Source organism: Camellia sinensis, chromosome 14 (genome assembly GCF_055761805.1).
Source record: "Camellia sinensis isolate YWXY chromosome 14, ASM5576180v1, whole genome shotgun sequence".
Classification (NCBI taxonomy): domain Eukaryota; kingdom Viridiplantae; phylum Streptophyta; class Magnoliopsida; order Ericales; family Theaceae; genus Camellia; species Camellia sinensis.
The window spans coordinates 146638256-146645009 of record NC_138974.1 but is presented as its reverse complement, the minus strand read 5'-3'; positions in this window follow the sequence as shown (position 1 = coordinate 146645009).

Below are 6754 nucleotides of genomic sequence, written 5' to 3'. Positions count from 1 at the left end.
GCGGTATTCGCACAGGCCACGCTGCCCACGCCGCGGGCATGCCAGGCCAGGCTGCCCTGGCCGGCTGCATGCCAGGCCGCCCAGGCCGTGCGCATGCCAGGCCGTGCTGCCCAGGCCGGCTGCATGCCAGGCCGCCCAGGCCGTGCGCATGCCATGCCGTGCTGCCCACGCTGCGGGCATGCCAGGCCGGCTGCATGCCAGGCCGCCCAGGCCGTGCGCATGCCATGCCGTGCTGCCCAGGCCGGCTGCATGCCAGGCTGCCCAGGCCGTGCGCATGCCATGCCGTGCTGCCCACGCCGCGGGCATGCCAGCCCGGCTGCATGCCAGGCCGCCCAGGCCGTGCGCATGCCATGCCGTGCTGCCCACGCCGCGCGCATGCCAGGCCGCCCACGCCCGCGCGCATGCCACGCCATGCTGCTCTAGGCCGCGCCCAGGCCGCGCAAGGCCGCGCCCAGGCCGCCCAAGGCCGCGCCCGAGCCGCCCAAGGCCGCGCCCAGGCCGCGCAAGGCCGCGGTCCAGGCCGCCCAAGGCCGCGGCCGAGCCGCCCAAGGCCGCAGCCCAGGCCGCGGTCGAGCCGCAGTGCATATAACCCAAGGCCGCAGCCCAGGCCGCGCCCAACATGGGGCGTACCTGACACTGCCTGGCCCTGGGCAAGGGAGGTGCCCCCCCCTTATAATAGGCTGTTAAGCCCTTTTCAATCTGGCAGGAGGAAACATCAAGCATGTTCGAGGAGTCATAATGGGGTTTTTTTAAAAAGTAATGGTTTTTTGCCAAAACTTTCAACATGAAAGTTGTAGGAAATAATTTAATACACCATAAAAAAAATTAAAAAAAATATTTTTTTACCGAAAATATTTTATTTTAATTTATTTCGATTTTAATACTTAAAAAATAATAAAAATTAATAAAAATGGTCAAAAAATTATGGAAAAATTCCAATAATTAAAGGATGATTCACTAGTAATTATAGAAATTATTAAATTATTTTTTTCATTTTTTTTATTTTATTTTGATTTTTTTTGCCAAATAAGGGCTTTAAAAATTCGAAAAGCTCAAGAAAAATTGCAAAAAAATAGGGAATGACATTTAGAATTGATTGTAGTGCATTTTTAATTGTGTTGCACGGTTTGGGTAAGATTATAAAAGAATCATGTTCAAAAAGATCGATCAAGGCGGTGGCATGCCATGGCCTTGGCCTTGGCCTTTGCCCGCGGCCTTGGCCTTGGCCTTGGCCATGCCTTGCACAGGGACTTGGCCTTGCCCACTGCCTTGGCCTTGGCCTTGGCCTTTGCCCGCGGCCTTGGCCTTGGCCTTGGCCATGCCTTGCACAGGGACTTGGCCTTGCCCACTGCCTTGGCCTTGGCCTTTGCCCGCGGCCTTGGCCTTGGCCTTGGCCTTGGCCATGCCTTGCACAGGGACTTGGCCTTGCCCACTGCCTTGGCCTTGGCCTTGGCCATGGCATGGCATGCTCGCCGAGGCTGTGGCATGCCTTGCTCTGCTAGCCAAGGCCGGGGCGTGGCATGCTCGCCCAGCCCGTGGCATGCCATGCTCGCCCAGCCCGTGGCACGCCATGTTGGCCCAAGGCATTGGCATGGCATGCCGGCCAAGGCATGCTGGCCAACGCTGCACAAAGCGGTGCCATGGCATGGCATGCTGACCAAGACCGTGCCATGGCATGCTGGGCGAGGCCGTGGCATGGCATGCTGGCCGAGGCCGTGGCTTGCCATGCCGCCACGGCCGTGGCATGCCGGGCAACGGACCGGCATGGCCCAGCCCGTGGCACGCCATGTTGGCCCAAGGCATTGGCATGGCATGCCGGCCAAGGCATGCTGGCCAACGCCGCGGCACGGCGTGCTGGACAAGGCGATGCCATGGCATGGCATGCTGACCAAGACAGTGCCATGGCATGCTGGCCGAGGCCGTGGCAAGGCATGCTGGCCGAGGCCGTGGCTTGCCATGCCGCCACGGCCGTGGCATGCTGGGCAACGGACCGGCACGGCATGCTGGCCGTAGCGGTGGCACGACATGCTGGCCAAGGCAGTGGCATGGCATGTTGGCCAAGGATAAGGCATGGCACGCCGTGGCAAGGCACGCTGGCCAAGGCAGTCGCAAGCCATGCGGGCCGAGGCCGTGGCATGGCATGTTGGGCAACGACTTGGCAAGGCATGCGGGCCGAGCCCGTGGCATGGCTTCCGGGCAGAGGCCGTGGCATGGCACGCCGGCCGAGCCCGTGGCATGGCATGCGAGCCGAGGCCGTGGCATGGCATGGCATGCGGGCCGAGGCCGTGGCTTGGCATTCCGTCCTTGGCATGCGGGGCAACGCTGTGGCATGGCATGCGGGCCGAGGCCGTGGCAAGGCATGTTGGCCAAGGCCATGGCATGGCCCGCTGGGCAACGCGGTGGCGTGGCATGCTGGGCAACGCCGTGGCAAGGCATGCGGGCCGAGGCCTTGGCATGGCATGCGGGCCGAGGCCGTGGCATGGCATGCGGGCCGAGGCCGTGCCATGGCATGTTGGGCGACGCCGTCGCAAGGCCTGCGGGCCGAGGCCGTGGCATGGCATGTTGGGCGACGCCGTAGCAAGGCATGCGGGCCGAGGCCGTGCCATGTCATGTTGGGCGACGTCGTAGCAAGGCATGCGGGCCGGGGCCGTGGCATGGCATGTTGGGCAACGTCGTAGCAAGGCATGCGGGCCGAGGCCGTGGCACGGCATGCGGGCCGAGGCCGTGGCATGGCATGTTGGGCGACGCCGTCGCAAGGCATGCGGGCCGAGGCCGTGGCATGGCATGTTTGGCAACGCCGTGGCAAGACATGCGGGCCGTGGCATGGCATGGCATGCGGGCCGAGGCCGTGGCATGGCACCTTGGGCAACGTCGTAGCAAGGCATGCGGGCCGAGGCCGTGGCATGGCATGTTGGGCGACGCCGTAGCAAGGCATGCGGTCCGAGGCCGTGGCATGTCATGCGGGCCGAGGCCGTGGCATGGCATGTTTGGCAACGCCGTGGCAAGACATGCGGGCCGTGGCATGGCATGGCATGCGGGCCGAGGCCGTGGCATGGCATGTTGGGCAACGCCGTGGCAAGGCATGCGGGCCGAGGCCGTGGCATGTCATGCGGGCCGAGGCCGTGGCATGGCATGCGGGCCGAGGCCGTGGCATGGCATGCGGGCCGAGGCCTTGGCTCGACATGTTGGCCAAGGCTAAGGCATGGCACGCCGGGCAACGCGGTGGCATGGCATGCCGGGCAACGCGGTGGCAAGGCATGCGGGCCTAGGCCGTGGCATGGCATGTTGGGCAACGCCGTAGCAAGGCATGCGGGCCGAGGCCGTGGCATGGCATGCGGGCCGAGGCCGTGGCATGGCATGTTGGGCGACGCCGTAGCAAGGCATGCGGGCCGAGGCCGTGGCATGTCATGCGGGCCGTGGCCGTGGCATGGCATGCGGGCCGAGGCCGTGTCATGGTATGTTTGGCAACGCCGTGGCAAGACATGCGGGCCGTGGCAAGGCATGGCAAGCGGGCCGAGGCCGTGGCTCGACATGTTGGCCAAGGCTAAGGCATGGCACGCCGGGCATCGCGGTGGCATGGCATGCTGGGCAACGCGGTGGCAAAGCATGCGGGCCGAGGCCGTGGCATGGCATGTTGGGCAACGCCGTGGCAAGGCATGCGGGCCGAGGCCGTGGCATGGCATGCGGGCCGTGGCCGTGGCATGGCATGTTGGGCGACGCCGGGGCATGGCATGCGGGCCGAGGCCGTGGCATGGCATGTTTGGCAACGCCGTGGCAAGACATGCGGGCCGTGGCAAGGCATGGCATGCGGGCCGAGGCCGTGGCTCGACATGTTGGCCAAGGCTAAGGCATGGCACGCCGGGCAACGCGGTGGCATGGCATGCTGGGCAACGCGGTGGCAAGGCATGCGGGCCGAGGCCGTGGCATGGCATGTTGGGCAACGCCGTGGCAAGGCATGCGGGCCGAGGCCGTGGCATGGCATGCGGGCCGAGGCCGTGGCATGTCATGCGGGCCGAGGCCGTGGCATGGCATGCGGGCCGAGGCCGTGGCATGGCATGTTGGGCGACGCCGTAGCAAGGCATGCGGGCCGAGGCCGTGGCTCGACATGTTGGCCAAGGCTAAGGCATGGCACGCCGGGCAACGCGGTGGCATGGCATGCTGGGCAACGCGGTGGCAAGGCATGCGGGCCGAGGCCGTGGCATGGCATGTTGGGCAACGCCGTAGCAAGGCATGCGGGCCGAGGCCGTGGCATGGCATGCGGGCCGAGGCCGTGGCATGGCATGCGGGCCGTGGCCGTGGCATGGCATGTTGGGCGACGCCGTGGCATGGCATGCGGGCCGAGGCCGTGGCATGGCTTGTTTGGCATCGCCGTGGCAAGACATGCGGGCCGTGGCATGGCATGGCATGCGGGCCGATGCCGTGGCATGGCATGTTGGGCAACGCCGTGGCAAGGCATGCGTGCCGAGGCCGTGGCATGGCATGCGGGCCGAGGCCGTGGCATGTCATGCGGGCCGAGGCCGTGGCATGGCATGCGGGCCGAGGCCTTGGCATGGCATGCGGGCCGAGGCCGTGGCATGGCATGTTGGGCGACGCCGTAGCAAGGCATGCGGGCCGAGGCCGTGCCTCGACATGTTGGCCAAGGCTAAGGCATGGCACGCCGGGCAACGCGGTGGCATGGCATGCTGGGCAACGCGGTGGCAAGGCATGCGGGCCGAGGCTGTGGCATGTCATATTGGGCAACGCCGTAGCAAGGCATGCGGGCCGAGGCCGTGGCATGGCATGGCCGTGGCATGGCATGTTGGGCGACGCCGTGGCATGGCATGCGGGCCGAGGCCGTGGCATGGCATGTTTGGCAACGCCGTGGCAAGACATGCGGGCCGTGGCATGGCATGGCATGCGGGCCGAGGCCGTGGCATGGCATGTTAGGCAACGCCGTGGCAAGGCATGCGGGCCGAGGCCGTGGCATGGCATGCGGGCCGAGGCCTTGGCATGGCATGCGGGCCGAGGCCGTGGCATGGCATGTTGGGCGACGCCGTAGCAAGGCATGCTGGCCGAGGCCGTGCCTCGACATGTTGGCCAAGGCTAAGGCATGGCACGCCGGGCAACGCGGTGGCATGGCATGCTGGGCAACGCGGTGGCAAGGCATGCGGGCCGAGGCCGTGGCATGGCATGCTGGGCAACGCTGCAGCAAGGCATGCGGGCCGAGGCCGTGGCATGGCATGCGGGCCGTGGCCGTGGCATGGCATGTTGGGCGACGCCGGGGCATGGCATGCGGGCCGAGGCCGTGGCATGGCATGTTTGGCAACGCCGTGGCAAGACATGCGGGCCGTGGCATGGCATGGCATGCGGGCCGAGGCCGTGGCATGGCATGTTGGGCAACGCCGTGGCAAGGCATGCGGGCCGAGGCCGTGGCATGGCATGCGGGCCGAGGCCGTGGCATGTCATGCGGGCCGAGGCCGTGGCATGGCATGCGGGCCGAGGCCGTGGCATGGCATGCGGGCCGAGGCCGTGGCATGGCATGTTGGGCGACGCCGTAGCAAGGCATGCGGGCCGAGGCCGTGGCATGGCATGCGGGCCGAGGCCGTGGCATGGCATGTTGGACGACGCCGTAGCAAGGCATGCGGGCCGAGGCCGTGGCATGGCATGCGGGCCGAGGCCGTGGCATGGCATGTTGGGCGACGCCGTAGCAAGGCATGCGGGCCGAGGCCGTGGCTCGACATGTTGGCCAAGGCTAAGGCATTGCACGCCGGGCAACGCGGTGGCATGGCATGCTGGGCAACGCGGTGGCAAGGCATGCGGGCCGAGGCCGTGGCATGGCATGTTGGGCAACGCCGTAGCAAGGCATGCGGGCCGAGGCCGTGGCATGGCATGCGGGCCGAGGCCGTGGCATGTCATGCGGGCCGAGGCCGTGGCATGGCATGCGGGCCGAGGCCGTGGCATGGCATGCGGGCCGAGGCCGTGGCATGGCATGCGGGCCGAGGCCGTGGCATGGCATGCGGGCCGAGGCCGTGGCATGGCATGCGGGCCGAGGCCGTGGCATGTCATGCGGGCCGAGGCCGTGGCATGGCATGCTGGCCGAGGCCGTGGCATGGCATGCGGGCCGAGGCCGTGGCATGGCATGCGGGCCGAGGCCGTGGCATGGCATGTTGGGCAACGCCGTGGCAAGGCATGCGGGCCGAGGCCGTGGCATGGCATGCGGGCCGAGGCCGTGGCATGTCATGCGGGCCGAGGCCGTGCCATGGCATGCGGGCCGAGGCCGAGGCCTTGGCATGGCATGCGGGCCGAGGCCGTGGCATGGCATGTTGGGCGATGCCGTAGCAAGGCATGCGGGCCGAGGCCGTGCCTCGACATGTTGGCCAAGGCTAAGGCATGGCACGCCGGGCAACGCGGTGGCATGGCATGCTGGGCAACGCGGTGGCAAGGCATGCGGGCCGAGGCCGTGGCATGGCATGTTGGGCAACGCCGTAGCAAGGCATGCGGGCCGAGGCCGTGGCATGGCATGCGGGCCGTGGCCGTGGCCGTGGCATGGCATGTTGGGCGACGCCGGGGCATGGCATGCGGGCCGAGGCCGTGGCATGTCATGCGGGCCGAGGCCGTGGCATGGCTTGTTTGGCATCGCCGTGGCAAGACATGCGGGCCGTGGCATGGCATGGCATGCGGGCCGATGCCGTGGCATGGCATGTTGGGCAACGCCGTGGCAAGGCATGCGGGCCGAGGCCGTGGCATGGCATGCGGGCCGAGGCCGTGGCATGTC